Source organism: Etheostoma spectabile, chromosome 15 (assembly GCF_008692095.1).
Source record: "Etheostoma spectabile isolate EspeVRDwgs_2016 chromosome 15, UIUC_Espe_1.0, whole genome shotgun sequence".
Taxonomy (NCBI): Eukaryota; Metazoa; Chordata; class Actinopteri; order Perciformes; family Percidae; genus Etheostoma; species Etheostoma spectabile.
In genome coordinates this window covers 12,512,422-12,532,491 of record NC_045747.1, presented here as the reverse complement: position 1 = coordinate 12,532,491, position 20,070 = coordinate 12,512,422, and the positions used below count along the sequence as shown (strand labels likewise).

General features: G+C 38.2%; 1 protein-coding gene across 1 annotated transcript in view; it reads left to right on the top strand.

The window, feature by feature from the left end:
• hs3st2 (heparan sulfate (glucosamine) 3-O-sulfotransferase 2) overlaps window positions 1–496 on the top strand; it is a 16,564-nt gene extending 16,068 nt beyond the window's left edge. Inside the window, exon 2 of the mRNA XM_032538111.1 lies at window positions 1–496. This exon is cut by the window's left edge and continues 814 nt beyond it. The gene's annotated coding sequence lies outside the window, so the exon portion shown is untranslated.
• The last annotated feature ends 19,574 nt before the right edge of the window (window positions 497–20,070 follow it).

The window sequence follows — 20,070 nt, the reverse complement described above, 5'->3', positions numbered from 1 at the left end:
GGTCATTCTGATGTGCCATTTCATATTCACAGTATATACAAAGACCAAGTTTCTTTACAACACACATATGAATTCAACAACAGTCAACCAGAAATTCATAGACCAAGCCTTTAACCAACAACCATAACAATGCCTTTCTGTCATTTAGAAACACCAGACCTACATTAATGACATTGTTTAAATATTCTAAATTAAAAACAACCAGCTTTATCGTTAAAATGAGATGTCAACATGAAAGTGCAGTGAAATAATAAATTAAAAATCAGCCTGTCAAATATCTTGCAGTGAAATTCATCTCCTTATTGTGGAAAAAAAGCTCATGGACAACAGTGATAGATTAAGTGAATATGTGTGCTGTAACTTTACTGAGAAGAAAAGATAACAGCTATATTGAAACAGATGATATAGCAATGGTAAAGGATTACCGTTAAACTTCAGCTCTTTTTGTGTCAGTGTTTTTGTTGTGATCATCGAAATAAAAGACACAAGTCTTAAATTCAAGTATTCATTAATATACTTTCTGGTTTTCTTGACACATGAATAAAAATAGTGTTTTGTTCTTATGGTGTCCATTAAGAGTATACAAGCATATGTTTTCCTTATATTTGTGGTATTTTCTTGTCCTCCTTATATTGATCAGTATCTGATCTAATATATCATGTACACTACACTAATTGTGAGGTTTCCATTACAAAGACTAATCAAACCTAATGCCTGTCTCTGTACAGGCAATCAATGCATAACCTGATGAGTCATACTAAACATGCACCAGCTGTAAAGCCCTGTTCACACATGACTACAATAACATACAGTCTTTAAGTGATTTAGTGCATGACATTCACTGACATCTCCAGACTAAATTTCAAAGAACATACCAGTACAAAGTAGTTTGCATTGAGCCTGTTGGAAGATAAAATGTTTCACACCAAATGCTGCTATGCATGTCAGTGATCTTATTAACTTTCAAGATTCCTCTTTTGATAGATTTGGTCATGATCTTTCTGAATGGGTCCCCATGCTAAACAGTTAGATTAACCTCCAGATTTGCACCCTGAAGCCAATCAGAGTTGTCATTTACAATTTCCACTGAAGCCCCTGAAAGTCACAACACACAAGAGGAAGAATATCGCGGAAACCCAAGGAATATGTGCAAAAACTAATAACAATACAATAAAACTCCAAATTAATGAAATGTAAATGTACGCAGGATGTATCTGTGTTCTGTGAAATATGGCAGCAAATACAGATGTTGGATTAGCACATGATTAAGAACACAGGCAAACTCTGCAATTATTTCAAACAAAGTCTCTGGGTAATTGTGTCCCGTATGAATCCAGCTTTAGATTTAACTTGACTGACTACAATATGACATTCCAACCCTTTAGAAAGTGCTGGCATATTGTTATTAGGTTTAACACAGCCTGGTCTCACCGAATGTTGTTAACATCGCATTACATGGTGGTGGCACGGAATGTGTGAAAAGTCTGTGTGGCTACCACGGAAAACAATGCATAGCATTTGGAGCAACTATGGTAGTAAGTAGTATGAAAGCCCAAAAATCTGCGCAAGAAAGTTGGTTGGGTGGTGGATGGGTCAAAAACAGAACTTTCCCCCGGAAGACCGGCGATCGTGTCCCGCGTGTTATGTTTCTTAACTGTTTAATTCTTGTCAGCAAATGCAGATTTAGACTAGTATTCCATATCAAGAAAAAATACCTCACATTTTCCTGCTGCTGTGTTTCCTACTGCAAACAAATAGATTAAAGCAAAAAGCACAACTCAGTACATGTAATAAGGAAGTACCACCAAAACAGGGACTTATAAGGAGAATGCCAATGTCTCAGACCAATTAGGCTTGTTAATCTAATGTTAAACTAACCTGATCTCACAGAATTCCATTAAATGAACATGGTCCCTCAACTCAATATGTGTCAGTTTCACGGTATCACAAAAAATTTGGGCTTACGGTTCCGTTACACGCAGGAAGAACAGTGCGGATGGGTTTAGAACAAGAAGAAAGTCTTTAATAGACTTTAATAAAAAATAAGAATAACTATAAGCTTCATAGGATGTTCTTATTCAAAAGTGTTGCTAACACAATACAAAAAAATGTACAAATGCATTCATTTGTAATTAATTATTCTTGGAGGTTATTTAAGGTAAATTTGAGATCAGATAATCTAAGAAAAGAACCTTGGCTGAAACAGCCAAGTTAATTTGCTATGGTAATGATGAAACAGTGATCGGGGTATGAAAAAAAAAAGTCTGCAACGTCTTCCAAATAGGTGTTACACTTTCATTGTTTAATCCCCTGCTGCAGGGCTGTGAATTGAGCAGCCTTATCGTCAAACTTAGACTAATGTGCAAGTGTGACAATGTGACCTTCCGTATGAAGGAAATTAGATATTCACTTTCATTCCAACTGTGCTCTTCCAGTACATGTCCATTGGCCAACAGCAGTTCGACTGTCATTTGTGATATTCTCCACATCTTTGATTTACCTGCCAATGTTGTCTGCAGCTGCCTGCTACTTAGTGAGCCATCAGCAGACGCGCCAGTTTAGCAATAACTCAACTTTATCTCAGCTCAGTTAATTATAAACTTTTCCCCAAGAATGCTTTGGGCTTGATGACATGGCACTGGGAGAAAAACTCCCTCACGGCTGCTACGCTATGATACCCAATGAATACTTTGATGTGTTATCAGTCCTGCACATGGCTACTTTCCATGTGACTTCTGTTGAAGAATATTAGGTGAACTTTTTGGGGAATATTCATGGATGCAAGACATGTTGCAGAGAAAAAAAATGTCAAAGTTATGCACACCTTTCTTTTTACGTGTGTGCTAATTTTATTAGTATGCTTTCTTGCAGTATTGTAGGCATCAAACACATGTAATGTCACACATGCAGTTCTGGCAATGAAAACAAACTGCTCGTTGATGTATATAATGTATGAACTCATTATGAAAAAATAAAAGTGTTCTCTGTGTAGATAAACGCTCTCTAACCATTCTAACCTTCACAGTAAATACCAAAGAAGTGATTGTAAATGTCATGAACTTTGAAAGACACTGAGGTGAAACACACCTCTTCCACTCATCAAAAATGTCTCACAGTACACAAGAAAATCAATTACCTCAGAGACCATGTATTTCCCTGCTTATTTAATGAAAATAAATGATGGTGCAACATTCAAATATGTGTTTTGCAATTGCCTCATAAGGACTCCAAAGCTGTTGAGGTCTTTTATAACTCCTGCCTTGATAACCTTTTGAAATTCTACTCAGGTTTCAATCCTAAAACTTCACACACTTTACAAGCTTGTGTCTGTAATCTCTATGTTGTGGGGATGACATCTAAAGAAAAACAGCTGCAAATGTGCAGAGTCCCAGAAAGCACCGAAACTGTAGGCTCTTTCAAAAAATGCATAATTAATAACATTACAAAAATGCTCAAATACAACAATAAGAAAAAGCAGAGAATATCTTGTAAAAAATATTGGTTTATTGTATGTTAAGTAACAGGTTTGCTGCTTTTTGTTTACGGATGTCACTTAAAATTTCCAGATGTATCATTTATTTCCTACTGGAATGTGCACTTTTTCCAGGAAGACTTATTCTATTTGGAGAAGAGTGTTGAAGTATTTACTGTATACCAAGACATCTCCTTGCCCCTCATAATGAGCCAAAGCTATGGATGATAATGATGATGTTCCCTTTCTGCAATGGACAATGAGAAGAGCAGACTCCCCTTTAGATGATTTAAAACTTGGCAGCCAGAAACCCCTCCAGAGGAAATCTCATTAAGCAAACCTCTACCTGCATCAATGCACCTTTTGAATATGTCATCATTCCCCAAGGTTCTTCTATAAACATCACAGTGTATCGTAGGTCAAGCTGTTCCTCTGAATTAAAAGATGTACCCAAAAAAATGATTTATTTCCTCTGCAGATTCATGTTGCTATTTCCTCAGGATTTGTCTATGCACTGTTGTTTCATGCTTCATGTAATAAAACTGATGAGCTCAGTGTCACACTAATCAAAAGAGTCCCCTTAAAAAAACCATGCATTCTTGGAAAAAAAGGAATAACACAGCCCCACAAGTATGTACTATTCTAATAAGCAATGTGAAAACTATTCCCCTTTACTCATTTCCTCTGGTTTGTTGAACATGTGCTGCTTCCCTTACCTTCAAAAAGGTCAAGTGCAGAACAGGTCTCCAGGCACACAGTCAACTAATTAAGCAGTAGCAGTGGAAGATGCATACCAGCTCCTGGGATACCTCAGCGGTCGGTAGCCACCCTCAGGGTTAAAGCACATATTATTTCACATGCAAGAGAGGTATTTGCATTATATGGTTTTCATGCCAAATTTAAAATAACTATACCATGGCAGGAAAAATAGAAGCTGTATAATAAAAAGGTACTTATGTCTAAGTGTTTCTACTTAGTATGCTTTTATGAAACACAAATCACTTTAAAACGTATAAATGGAAATATATTATTGTATTTCTATGGAAGTTTTTTTGGCCTCTTTATTCAAATGACAATGCATTTTGCAACGGGCAATTCAACATGAAAAGTGGCAATGCAATCCTCAATTCAGTTTGAATTTTGGATCAAAAATTAGAATAGAAGTCAATCAATTATTTCCCCCGGTTTTTCGGCCTCGTCATTCAAAACCAGCCAGCCGTGATCACCTCTGGATTAGATTTAACACCACAATGGTTTAATTTGGGTTTTTGGTAAGGGAGTCATATTCCCATCCTGACAGGGTAAATCAGCCTGAAAGGGCTATTTACGGAAAAAAATAAATTTGACACAAACTAGTGGTTTAAAAAAGATATCATTGGCATAGGTCTTTGACGATGTTCCTCTCCACCAGAAGCCAGTTTTCTCCGGTGAGTGTGAGCTAAGCATGGAGCTAACTAATGCTTGCACTACTGTAGCCATTATCACTGTTACTGCTCCCTGTTTCCTCAGCCCTCTATCTACTTTTGTGATCTGCTAATTTACGTATGTATGAGCTCCGTGTAAGCACAAGTCTCCCAAGGAAGCCCGACTGGGTTGTCTGCAGTGCAGAGCGGCAGCAATTAGCTAGGCAGTGGGAGCGCTACATGCCTACAAACTATAAAGCAATGGTCTGCTATACAGAAAAACAAGACCTTAGCAATGCCATGATTTCCATGGATCAATGTAATTTATGCCAATAGATGCTTTTTTGTTACAATAACAGCTTTGCGGTTCTGTAATATCTGGAATTTCCAAGACATCTGCTAAACGGCATTATATTTAAATGCAATTTTGTTGGAACATCAAACTGGAAGACAAACTACAAACTAACTGTTATGGAGACTGTAGCTTTGCAAGTCACACAGTTGTTCAAAGTTGGCAGAGGCTCTGCCTGCTGCCTTCCGTTTAAATGTGGGATCAGAGAGGATGTCAATTCAGTGTACAGGACTGCGCCCATGGGGTCGCCAGAGGAAAAGAAGGGGTCCACAGTGATTACAGACTACCTCGCTAGGAAACCTGATAAATGCAGTCAGTCTGAGTCTGTAACTTAGATAATTAAGTCCTTATTCAACTGAGGGAATGTGCCCGATGGCGTGTTCAGAAGAGTGGAACACAATAAAGAGCGATGCCAAATGACCGCCACTTAGCCAAACTTTCACCACTTTTGTCAATATTGCAAAATCTTAGTGCCTGCCAGCCTCAGCTAAAAGCAGCTCAAGCAAAAAGATCCTCAAACTTTACTCTGTACTACACTGAGAGTTTACTTAACTACTAATAAGCAAGTGATCTAAATGCCATTACCAAGAATCACTGAACTGTCAGACACATGTTCTACATATACATACATACACATACATAATAAGTTAAACGGTCTACAGAAACTTACAGTATTTAACCCTCACAGTCTATGTGTTACAGCTATGTATTACCAGACTAAAGCTTCTTTTTGGCTTTTTGATCGAACCACAAATTTGTGTTGCTTATTCAGATGTAATTATTAACGTGAGGTTAAGATTCATGAAGGTACCTCTAATTAAATGGAGCAATAAAGCTGTCACAATTGTTTTCAGGGTGTAAATAAAATGCCATCAGCGCCGTAAACATAGATGGAGGACGTGCTCTGTTGACACAATGCCTCATTGACCGTTAATGTGTAGGCATTCTGGAAAAAAATGGTGAATCATTCCTGAATATAACTCTCTGTAATTGTGGAACTAATGGCCTTACTTTGGAGAACAGGAGACAATAATCAGAGCAAAAATGCAAAGCCCCTGAGATTGCTTCTGCCTTGATAGATTCTCTGAAGGAAATTATCATAGATTGTAGCAAAGCTCTTTGCAATCACACTGGCTCTGGTTTAGTGTAATGTGACTCATCAAAGCATTTCCATTGTGTCATTACTTTCATGCTTTCAGAGAAAATGGGATCATTCAGTCTGCATCAGTCTAGTTTAACTCCTTTCTCTTGTCTCTTACCATCTACCCTTACAGCAGCTCTCAACCCCCAACCCATGTATTTAATACTTTAAGATACTTGCTGCTCACTAAAGCCAGCTCTCTGCTCTGATTACTCTTTCCTCGTAGGGTTTTACTGTTTGAGTCCATATGTCTTGAAGGAGAATCTTTTTTTGTAGACTGAAATTAAACAGAAAGTCTCCTACAAACTCTGATCCATCCCTTTGAGTCTGCCATTGCTGTAAAATCCAAGTGACATGTTCAAGAAATAGGTTGACATTTTAGTAAATTCCTTATGTTCGTTCTGGTGGACATGAGACCACTCATCTCTTGGTTAAATATAAAGTTAGAGCAAAGAGATTGTGAGCAGAATCCCACCATTTCTGAAGCCCACTAATTTACATGTTATGTCTAGTTTCTTTAATCTGTGGAAGAACAAAGGGTTTAAAATGACAATTTGCTGTTTTACAGAGGATTATTATTATTTTGGCTAGCAGAGACTCAATAAATAGTCTGTAAGTCACATGTCCTAATACTTGCATTTTGTTTTTACACCATTTTGGTACAGATTAAATGAATTACATATCACATGTTAATTTGTGAGCTTAAGTGGTGGTAGTTGATGGAATTTGTTGTGGACCTTTGGATTAGTCTCACATTGCCAAACCTATCTCCACAGCGCTGGCTATACTACATTCTAGGATAGGAGAAATCTCTAGCTTTCAAAGCTTAGTAAACCGGCTGCTGGCAATAGCTGTATAATTAACAAGATATTACTGGTATTGAGCTTGTCATCTCTTAGCAAGAAAGTGCATTTCCCAAAATATGGAACTGTTCCTCTAAAAAGTACTCAACAAATTAAATACATTTTTGAAACACAAAATGTCCAAAAACTGTGAAGCAAACTGTGAAACAAGTCACTTAAAAAATAAAACAAACATGAAACACAAACACATAGAGAGAAGAGAGAAAAGCACAAATCAGAACCAAAAACAGCATTATAACATTTGCAATGTGTAACATTTCTGGTCACAACACAAGTATCGATTTTTTAGGAGACATTTCACTCAATATGAAATGTCTTAGTTGCCAAGAAATTATACAAATTTCCTTCCTGACAACTAAGGCATTGGTATACCACTCCAAAGAAAGATGGTCATCATAGACACATGCTGTGCTTGGAGAGACATCACCTGAAAATGTTGCGTTAATGCACCGTTAAAACATCACTCTGCCAGCCTGATCTTCTTGGTAAATTTGAGAAAATCACTCACTGAACATTTACCCCAGAGTTTAACTGTTCTTGTCTTGTGGGAGCACAGTAATTTACATCTGAACGACTTCAGACGCAGTCTCCAAATCGAAGGAAAAAGGTAAAAATCATAACAAGGCTTGTCTGTTCTGTCGGCCTGTAAAATGGGCAAAGCTTAATGGCTTGTGGTTGGCAGAGACGCTCTGAAGCTATATGAAGACAACAAAAGAATCAATCTGAAATGCATGACAAGTTGCTATACACAGTTTCCAAATTTAAGAGGATTATTAATGTTTGCTGACATAACTGGGACTTACAGTGAGCTACAGTGGAATTGTCAGCCTTTGTGTTTTACAGTATCAAAGTTGTTTGACCACTGAATTATTAAAACTAGACTATCAACAGTATTCTGTCTGAACCACATTCAACATAGCAACCTTTAGTTACACACTGGAAACTAGAGAACAAGGTAATATATGAAGGGCCGTATGTATGTTCAGACACTGGTACAATTTCTTTAGAGGAGGGGATGAAATAGCCGAGCAATTACAGATCATTTTGAACTCCATAGTAAATATATAGTGTGCAGGAAGAGACAGAAAAAAAAAACATCCTAGAGTAGACCTGCAGCAGTTTTGCACTGTATTTCTGTCCTGATACTAAGAAAGTGATAGTTTTTTTGTTACCGTTGCTCTTGTGTGGATTTTGTATAATTTCCACTCTCTGTTATCTGTATGTGTCAAGTGATGACTTACCATAAAAGTGTCAGGAACAAGTATGTGCAACTCTGTTTGCTGCTGATTTTTTTCCTGTTTCTCCAAGTCGTGCTGGTGCTTTGACACAGATTGAGATCATTGCTCAACTTTCAAGTGAATGTCTTTCATTTAGACACTCCGACACTTCCCCGCTTCTTCAAGGAGCAGAAACCGAAGGTTTCTGGATGTGTTTTTCTCTCACTCAAAATAAATGACTTGTGTTCTGCAAGAAAGAACAGAAAACTGTTCAGATGGCACTCCAAGATTCAAGGACTACATGGAAGTTTTAAGTCATTAAAGTACAAATGACAATTGCAGGGTCCAGGCGCCGATGGGTTTTAAGGCCATATTGAAACTACAGGAATTGGCATTATTTTTCTTTTGCCTATTTTAACCGATTTTTTTGTATGTAATTCTATTAGCCACAGTCCCCAGTGTAAAGTGCAACAACAAAATAAGACTCAGTTCTTTTCATCCCCAATAATACAAGCAATTAAGAAAGGTAGGTGAAGTTAATAGTGTTCTTTTTTGTTCAAGCCTACATAAGAGCAAATAAAGGAGGGTTGGTGTGGGTGAACAGATAGGATTCATGGGGCCAAGCAAACACAGTATGTCCTAGCTACTTGTCAAATGTTCCAAAAATGGATGCCATGCATCCTTGCACTGAGGAGAGTTGAGCCTCTTTGCCAAAGACTCCCAAGACAAAACAGCATGTCAGAACTGTGGTCCCACATGGTTCATCATGTAAAGGTCACACATATAGCTGCATTGAGGGCCTGATGAGCATCCAAAGAGAGAGACCGTGTTAAGACGACAGGAGCCACAATTTTACAGACTCATGGTAAATTTACAAAGAATAGTTTGCTAATAGCACCATGAATTGTGCATCACCTGCAACCACTATCTGCCCCAATTACAAAAACATTGGTGTTTCAGTGACAAGCTGAAATGCCGACATTTTCAGCTCGCAGCAGTCACACAAAATATAAAAAAATTCTACATCAGAAGCTTCCCTTGGGAGTAGACATTATTTGAACAATGTGTTCACCCAAAATACAAAAAATGTATTTTGCTTATAGAGATCTAGAGTGCTAGTGTCTAATCATGCTTAAGGTTTTTAGCTGGCATTTGAAATGAAAGGACTAACACAAACATAATTTTTAAACAAGACAGTATGCAAAGAGCTTTTAACAAGGCTCATTCCCATGTTGTACATTAAGCAAGTAGGAATACATATTATGCACATTCACCAATCCCTTCCACTCATTTTTCATCACAAACGTTAGACTGCATGGGATGAACTGAAACTTGTCCATGGAACAAATTAATTTTTGAACAAAAATGGTGAAGAATCTGTTAAAAACTGTCCATATACTGTATATCATTATCTATCACTGACATCAAAACATTAATATTGCAAGAATTAAACGTGTGACGTTTGAAAGATTCTTGTGATTCTCTGCATTATTCACAATGGATCAGAGCATGATTATTCACTGCAGGGGATATGAAATGCCACTGAATCAGCAATGTTTGAAATCAGGAGCCCTCAGCAGAGCGGCTGTGTACTTCAAAGGTAATCAGCTCAGCACTGTAGTTTTTGATCATTGGAGACAATTGATCTTAAGTGTTCAAGGAATATTTATGCTTCAGGCTTTCCTAAGACATTTCAAACAACCTGTCATTAAGTGTGTGATTATAATATCAATGCAAAGTAAGATACAACTAGGTAATCCACTCCCTGATAGTAGAGTACAGTCATTGTTTTCCTACTACCAAGCCGTTTCTTGTACAGTAGCATTCAGCCCCAGACAGTCCAGTACGAATTCATCAGTGGATGGACAGTTGGAAAATGTGGCAGGAACAGTTAGCACTATGTAGCAGTAAAGGTGACAGATTTACTTGTATATATAAGCATACGGGTCTGCGACCGGAAATTAATGCATTTGTAATTAGGTCAAGCTTTTTGAACATGTTTATCAGATCCTCTTACATTCACTATAGACAGACTGTTCTTTGCTCAGGCCATTCAGTAATATACACAGGTGTTCCGGACCAACTAAAGATCTGGGTGATAACACCCTACTTATTACTGCTAAGTCTGTGTAAAATGAAATTGAAAAATCTTTACAATTGCTACACAGCAGTTCTATTTTAGCAACATTTTACATGTGTAGCACACCTCCAAAAAATGCTTCTTCTTTTTAAAACCTGCAGTTAAAAATCCTAATTTGTTGCTGCAGAGACGGCAAAGGTACCCTTCCTACTAAAACGCCCCTTCTCAATTTTCTGCAGCTCCCATTAAAACAATCACAACAGCATGTGTATTTATTTCAGTGTATTTATTGCCACGAAGAAGTGAGACAAACAATTCTGAAAATCAACGAAACTGCATAAAAGCGATTGCAGGTTGGTGTGTGAGAGTAATTTCAGTGTACGGTGTACGAGCAAGGTTTTCCAAGTGTAACGTAGTCCATTACCAAAATCTACCACTGACTGTTGCTGACATTGGCCACACAGATACAAGGATGAGTTGGCATGTAGTCAAATTTGAGAACGTAAACGTAAAATGTTAAATGTAATGTTGTAGGCTTGTTTTTCAAGCATTAGTAACCCCTGTGCACGTGCTTATGGTAGATAGCATCATCTAATGTAACAGTGACATTGACTGGGGTCAGTAAGTCAGTCATAGTATCTTCAGAAAAGGGTTTCAAGTCAGGGTAAGACCTCACTCAAGTCCAGGGAAGAACTTTAGTTGCGCCGCAGATGTCACTGAGGTCAGTCTGACTGAATCCCACACAGCCTGCAGAGTCTGTGCCCATGCTGCCATTGCTTTGGATTTTGTTTGGAGGCTAAGGAAACCTGGCTGGCTCTGTTGTGCCAGAACCTCGAGTTGCCTCATGTCCAGAAACAAAGAGCCTCTGGCAACCTCACTGACAGTTTTATCATCACTATTCAACATGTTGAGAAAATGGGACAGGCTGGAGGATTTGTAAATCCACTCCACAGTCTGTGCACCAACCCTCGCTCCAGTTGAATGAAAATGTCTCAAGTTGAATGCGAGTTTGAACCGCCAGAAACCAAAGACACTGTCTATCAATGTTGTTCAATAATGGAATTTACTGATATATTATTAATAGAGATATAGTTTTGGAATTTGCACTACTAAATACACACAAAAGCACTTATACTTTAGGAACACAAAGAAACAGAGAATATTCTATATGGAGTGATCTTTGGTTTAGAATAAATATTTGGCAGATGCAGATCTGATTTAACAATGCTAATCTGAGGGAAATTGAATATTTATGTGTCACACAAACTAGCCTGGAGGAACAATCAAAAGGCTCTGCTGTAGGAATCAGATAGCAGCACTCTGACTGCGCACCAGCCACACACAAGCTGCTCATTTGCACTCGCTTCACACTTCTGATTGCACAAGTGGTGTGACTTGCCGTGTGCATGATGAATTTATGTGTTATATTGTTGTTTTTACCAGTGTATCCTCACCATCACTGGCATCCTTCCTGCTCAGAGTAGGGAGTGCTGCCGACTCACACAGAAAGGAATCCAGAAGCTGAGATGTGAGTGAAGTACACAGGGACGCTTTGTTGCACCATGTGGCCCCACATGGGTTGGAGAGCAGATAAAGTGGCCATAATACTGACTGAAAATTCCTGATAATTACCCTCCAGCCCCCACACTAATCTCAATATACTGAGAATGGTGGGCAGACATTTTATAAAAGCTTGTGAGCTGCGACCTGGAGAAGAGGGGGATTCTTTGTTTACTCGAATTGAACGCCTGTCGATTGAAAACATTTCACTGATTGGGAAAACATGAGTGGAGAAAATAATCATCCCCATCAATCATCTACCACTTGAGAAAGTAAATGTGAGATATGTATCAATGATGGGAATTCAACATATAATGTCATTTAAAAAAAAAAAGTATTTATTTTTTTCATCCAGTGAAAAAAAAATCTCCTGGTTCTTTAAATAATGATAAATATTTCCTCATTACAATTATCATGCCTCCTGTCAAACTACATTCATCGATTTTCAAAGGCTAATGGTTATGTAATGGTTAGTAGAGATATGTTTCAACTTTAGATATAAGCTAGAGTCAAATGCCAAAACTACAAGCTTGTGAGGAAGCACTCTATGCAATATTATAGTTGATAAATAAGTATCAAACCCCTGTGAGATACATGCATTATTTCTTTAGCTTTTACTTGATAGGATAGCTTGAAGGCAGAAAGGGGAGAGAGAGAGCAGACGACACGCAGTGAAATGCCATGGGTAGGATTCAAACCTGGCCCGCTGCCAAGGACAACAAGCCTACATGGGGCACACACTCTACTGGGTGAGCTAGAGGTTGCCACAGATATAAGCATTTAACAATGCATTTCTAAAAAACTACAACTGCTTTTATCCTGTAGGCACCCATTAGTAGAGGCTTGATGACATGTAGTAAGAACCAGGATAATATAACATACGTCTTCATTAAAGAAGATGCAATTGTTGGCAACTACTGTACATTGAAACAAATAGTTAAAATGTTGTCATGTCTGCTTCAACAACTACATCATTAAATGTCTATATAGTGCTTATAAATGCAAATTAATAAGATTTACTAAAATTATAACTGGAGAAGTGGTAAAACAAATCAACAGGAGCATGCAAAAGAATTCAACTTGGTAATGAATGCAAATGTATCGAGCAATAACTCCAGTGTTTCCTAGTGCAGAAGCACTAAAACAGTAATACAAAGTGAGCCGTCATTGAAACTAATGAAAGTGAAGTTTTTTGACTGCTGCCACAGGAATATGTGAGCAGACCCCTTCTACTTACACACTATGATAGTCAGAAGCAGTAAAATCCCTGCATGCATGTCACAAATATTGTTAGAATTTGTAATGTTTTGCTTTGGTATCCATTTACAGTAATTATTACAGATTAACCTGTGTGTTTGAAAATACAACCTCATTATCTAAAAATGAAAGGCCTTATTTTTTTTTGAAAGCTCGGTCCAATGTTTTACAATGAGAAAGCAGCACTTCTTTCATGGGAATGTCTAGTGGTGTTAAAGAATGGCAACAGTCTGGTAAATAAACATGTCCAAATGACATGCTGTATGTTGGCGGGACGTTGAGCGAAGGCAGATGGGCCACTGCTCTCAGAAAAACTCAAGCGTATCCTCACTGCAGCCCTGTCAGATTGAAACTGAAAGCAAACATGAATCAAGACACTGTGGAAAACAAAACACACACACACACATATATATATATATATATATATATATATATGTGTGTGTGTGTGTACATATATATTTATTTGTACACACACATACATACATACATACTGTATATACACACTGTATATATATATGTATATATATACATACATACATATATGCACACATTCATATATATACATACACACACACAGTATTGAAGTATTTTAGGTAGGTTGCCTTCATTTCTAATTATTAATGGAGGAGGATATTGTACAGAAGATTTGCTTATGCTGACATGTCCAAGAGGAACTGCATCATGTCTTATGTAATTTATTAGAGGTATAAACAGGCTTGTTTGATGTTCAGAATAGCGTCCAGAGGGACGTTACATGTTCTTGTAAAACTCTGCAAGACTGACTAATTGCTGATTATAGTGTTTACAAGGATGGAATACAGTCTGCTACGTATGGCAGCTAGTAATTGATAGATTCACGATTATTACCCCTAATGATTATTATTTTTACAAAAATAGGGACATGAGCAGTGGCGTTTTTACATCAAAACAATTGGTGGGACACAATTTCAAAAGATGGGCTACATGCCAATAAAACAAGAATACTCTGTATCTCACTATATTAACATGTCAACAAACTGCACACCACCACAAAACAGGTGAACAGTGATGTGAAGATAACAGTGTCGTAGGGTGAACACAGTGAAATTTTGCTACCAGTGCAAGTATAACAAGATTAGATCATTTCTTTCCTTTCCTGTTTCTGAAACTTACCTCCATGCAATTGTGTTTCCAACAATGTCCTACTGTCTTCCAATCTGGTCTCTTACCACTAAGGAAATTACTGAACCAATAGCACGACTACACAATCGAGCTCTCAAGATCCACAGTATTCTGTATATGGTGGTCTCACCATTGAATTGCACTCACACATTCAAATGCTCTGACTTACCAGAATTACATAAACAGCCATGCTGTTGCATTTTATTTTCAGATTCAAAATGGCACTTCACCAGCTCTTGCTGCACTTCTCCATAAGACCAGTATGCCTTTACAAGGTCAGTCTCACAGGCATTCATTTCACTCCCCCATACAAAAACAACTATGGTCAGAAAACCTTTTTTTATACATACCCCAAAGTTTGGAATGACATTCCCTATCACAGTAGAACACTACTATCCTTCACAAATTTCAAAAAGGCATATAAACTATTCCTTCTCAACAGTTCCACTCACACACAGTGATTGTTCATGTATGGTCCAAGTCTTGCATTTTCTGTATTGTTTGTTTTTAGTTTTCTGTGACTGTTTAGCCCATGCTAATGTCCTGTACAAATGTTTCTGTCCTCGTAAGGCGTAACAATGTTAAATGTTCTATGTTTCTGCAGAACAGGAACCGGCTGGAAACTAGTTTTTAAACTGAGTCAGTCCCGTTTATGTTGTAACTTAATGTAGATTTTTTGACTTTCCTGTATAATAAACAAAATTAGTTGTTTAGCCATCCATAGGTGACTGCAAGCCCGGCTACAAGCACCGCCAGATGATGGTGCTTTTAGGGGCCATGGTAGTAACGTTAGAGTTTAGGCAGAAAAAGTTAATGTCAAGCAGCAATGCATAGAGATCCATTTTATTATAACAGCTGAGCATGTACACACTTGTCACCGTCTAATGTAGCTTATATGAATCAATCCAACACAACATGATTAACAGACTGACCACCTCTGAGGGCTCACTAAAGAGAAAGGTGACGCGGCGGTTCTTCTTCTAGGAAAACTAGACTTATTTTGTAAGCTAACCACTCCATGTTAAACCGCGGTTACTTTTACCAGCAGTTTGAGTGATGACAATATGGTTGGTGGGCACCAAGGTGTTTCAAATCCAGTTTCTCCTCCAAAGGGTTCAAATCTATGCACAAGTATAAAATCCACTTTGAGCATTTTTCAAGTTAGCTAGCAACAATAACACAATCTCCCCTTTTCGTTCTTCTTGCAAACTGTTGGCGCCATGCCAGGCGGCCAATCCTGTCTAAGATATGAAATGACGCTGTCTTTACTGGCAGCCCCACCGGCCACGAAATTTGTGTGATCTACATTAAACACATTAACACTCTGAGGATGCATATTAACAATTTTCCACATACAATGCACATTGCATTGTGTGAGAGGGGCTCTCTGACACGTTCAGGCTGCTGTTGTCTACTCCGAACACGGGAGAATGCAGTCTGAAGCAGCAAGGCAGGGGCGGAATGTGAAATAAAAACCCTACCACAAATTACATAAAATTTACTAAGATGTTATATGCATAGAAGATAATAAATAGTAGATGATAATAATCTTGGATGAATATAAAAAATTATAAGATAAATGATATTATAACTAAAAATAATTGGTTGATGACGCCCATAATCAGTGAGCCTGCAACTAACTTGTAGGCATTGCTGTTTTTACTACATAAAAAAAACAGAAAGAGGGCAAATTACTTCTTTCAGAAATTAATCAAGTAGCTTCTACTGAACTAAACCAGTCAGAAGATAGAATCTGCTTTACGGTGAAATGATAAAAATACTCCTGAACCTCTGTTTGCAGAAAGGAGGGATGATCAATAACAATCAAGACTCTGATTAGACGAAAGGGCCTATCTTGTTTGGATTGCCTAACATCCGATCTTTGCGAGCAGTCAGGCCTGTGAGTTACCAATGTTTGGACAAATAAAATCAGACATGTTGACTCTCAGTTAGTGGAAGGAAGTCTCTCTGCTTTTACTAAAGAGAGCTTTTGTCATCTAAACTTACTTGCTCACAGGGGAAATGCTTTTTTATTATTTTGTGTGCCTTTTCTTGGTGTTGAGGTGTAGTCATTTTTAAATCTATCACATACCAACATAGAGAGTATTGGGTAAAACTGTAGGTATCTCACATGTTCACCTGTCCTCTATACAGCAGCAGGGTATGAGGATCAGTTCATCCCTGGCTGCTGAGCAAGGAATTTTCTCCAGAACCAGAGCAACTTAAAAGATGGTGGCAGATCAGCCGAGAGCTTCAGATGAGAAATGAAAGAAGGAGGGAGAGATGGAGAGGGAGGACTGGAGGAGAGACAGAAAGAGATAGAGTAAGGTGGGAAGTTAATATCCCCCACACGACATATCCTGAATATCATCCAAGTGAAATAACAGCGAGCCCATCAATTCAAATATGCACAATTACTGCAAGTGTTGAACTGCTTGATATTTTAAACATGTCACAGGGATTTTCAGCTTGAACTTGAGACTGTGGTAGAAGTCAGAATAACCAACTGCTGTCTTGTGAAAGGATCAGCCTGATAATCTTTGTAACATTAAAACGCATTCGTTATTCTGTGTAGTGGCGCAGGAGGATGTGGCCTTAAACAAGCTGAGTCAGTGAATCCCATTTCAAATAAAAAAAGCTCCTTGCAGTTGTTCCTAATGTATGAAAACTGTTTTGATATCTGCTCAGTGATTTTTAGTGTATTTACTACCCTGTCCTCATTAGCATTCTTTTGCACTCCTTAAGCTGTGGGTCATTAAATTACCTGACAGTAGATTTAACAGCACATTGTGCCCCTCAACAGATTTAAATAAATAAATCGCTGCAATTAAAAAAGCACCAGTTTGACTTCAGTCCCCAAAGCTGTAAGCCATATTTTATGCTACATTCCTTTATTTTGCTCTTGTGTAAAGAGAAAATAGATATTGTGTGTGGCCACATTGGTCTCAGCAGCACACAATGGCCACCATGTGTCTCGTCTCAGTACCAGGGTTTATATTTTAAGACATTTACCGGATAGATATTCACTGTGCAAGGAGGTATGAAATGCCAGAGGATGGCAACATTTAACATCTGCTTTTCCAATGAAGTACAGTAATAGAAACATGGCAGTAATGTGTCTCCTTAAATGTCATGCTCCTGTCATCTCAAGATCATTCTTTTTGATGTATTACAATGCAAATATTGCTATTTTCTGCCTTTTTGTGGTGATAATCATAAAGAAGTGAGTGTACAGCTTGTTTACTTTGTAGAAACAATATCATAAAACCAGTAGTGCTTTGTGACACAAGAAACTACACAAAAAACGACTAAATAGGGGTTTTTAAATCTCGTTGCACAGGTACTGCACTTATGTATAATGACAATAAAGGCATTCGATTCTATTCTATAACCATTGTCTGTGGAGGTAGATATATCTGAACAGTCAGCAAGCATAATATCTTGAACTAACTTTTTTCCACTCTTGCATAGGCTACATCAGGATCCTGAAAGATACTGTGAATCATTCCTCTTTGGTTTTCCTTGATGACAACAAATTGTGTTCAATTCCCCCTTTACTTCTTTATTAAAAGACCAGAGAACAGGTCCAACCTGACAGAAGACCAATCTCTAAAGCCTCCATAAAACACCCTCCCCTGCCACCTCCTACCCTTAAATTAAGATTAATTACACAACAGGCCAATATGCTGAAATGGGAAATTATATGCTCCCAGGAACAGGGCTCTGTAGATGCTCTGTCTCAGTTAGTGAACAGCTTTTAGATTGCGCTCACATGTCCTTATGCTGAGCACAGCAGGCGTGGGATTGACTGTCTCACTGTATTCTATGGGCTTGATAATGCCTGGCAGAGGGGTCTGAGGATGGGATGACACTGATTAAAGCCGTTTATTGCATGTCAGATGGGGTTGAATTCTTCTCATCCTTTTAATCAGTAGTTACGCACAGTGAGACAATACACCACACCCCTCCGTGTGATGTGACGCATATCTGGAAGTTTAACAGGCCCCTTGCAATACAGTATTTTTTACTTACTTTTGACAAGTGGCAACAGTTACTACTGTAACACGCACACTAAAATAGGAATACGTACACTACCGGTCAAAAGTTTGGGGTCACTTACAAATTTCCATGCCACTCCATTATAGACATAATACCAGCTGATCTGAGTGGTGGTTGATCTTAATGCAATATCTACTTGCCCATTATCAGCAACCATTTATCCAATGTTCCAGAGGCACATTCTGTTACTAATCTGATATCATTTTAAAAAATAACTGAGAAAACACTGGAGAATCCTTTTGCAATTATTCAGCACATAATGTAATTTGGAAACTGCTGACGGTGTTAAAAAAAACAATGCAACTGACCTCCTGTATTCTGTTTATAATGGAGTGCAATGGAAATTTCTAAGTGACCCCAAACTTTTGACCGGTAGTGTATATTCTGTGTTTTATGTGCCCTCCCAGCTGCACACATTCTATATATATCACCAACAACAACTGGCTGCAGACTTGTCTTTGTAGCCATTGCAGTATCAGCATCAAAGGCCCTCACTGTATTAAAGGAAAAGCTTTGACCAGCGTGGACCGGCTCAGCCACACGATGCCCCGCTGGGAACATCACTAGAGGGAGAATTCATGCTGGGAGACCAGGGGAAGGAATAGCACTTGTTATGTTATGTGTATTCGGTATGTTATGTAATGTGTGGACCTCATTGTTCAACATGAAGCTCTGTGTTGTGGTCTGCAACCTGTGAAGCAAAATGTCCTACTGTGTTCAAGGATGGATGGGCAGCTGGTGGCTGCAACATGCGTCTAAACTATTTCACACATGCCAGAATCTGACACAATTTTAATACATTCAGCAATAAAATAAACAAGGCTCTGCACACTTGTGAACAATGCAACCATTTAGAAAGAAGTATGCCGTTTAGAACTTTAACAGCGCAAATGTTTGACAAATTAGAATTCGGGAACATTCCTCTTTCCAAGATGTGATCCAAGATCTTGGGAGCTAAACACTGAATTGCACTGTATTTCCCTTGTGTGTCCCGCTTGCATGACATAAAACAGGTGTGCTCAATTTGGTCGCATTAAAAGGTGTTGGATTCACTTTGTCAAAATCTTCTTTGATGAAGGTCTACAGACCCAAAGTTTGGTTTCACTCTTTTAATGCTTGTGTTCATGGCTAGTTATGTTATTGGTTTGCACCTCAATATGGCTATATAACTTATGAAATAGGAAGATGTCAGCTTAGTTATTTGATGGAAAAGTACACTCTGTATCAGAAGTGGTAGCACTGCAGGGGGTGAACTGTTTGAGATATCTTCCTCAGAAATCACATCAAAATCAGATTATACTGTATATATTAGAAATACATCAGATGGGTGGCCAGATAGCAGTTTACTCATTGCCGCAGGTTTGACTCCTACCTGCTTCCCTTTGCTGCATGTCATTCCTCCCTCTCTCTTCTCTTTGAAGTCTTAGCTGTCCTGTCAAAAACAAAGGCTGAAAATGCACAAAAAGATTCTTTAATATATATGTACATATATATATATATATATA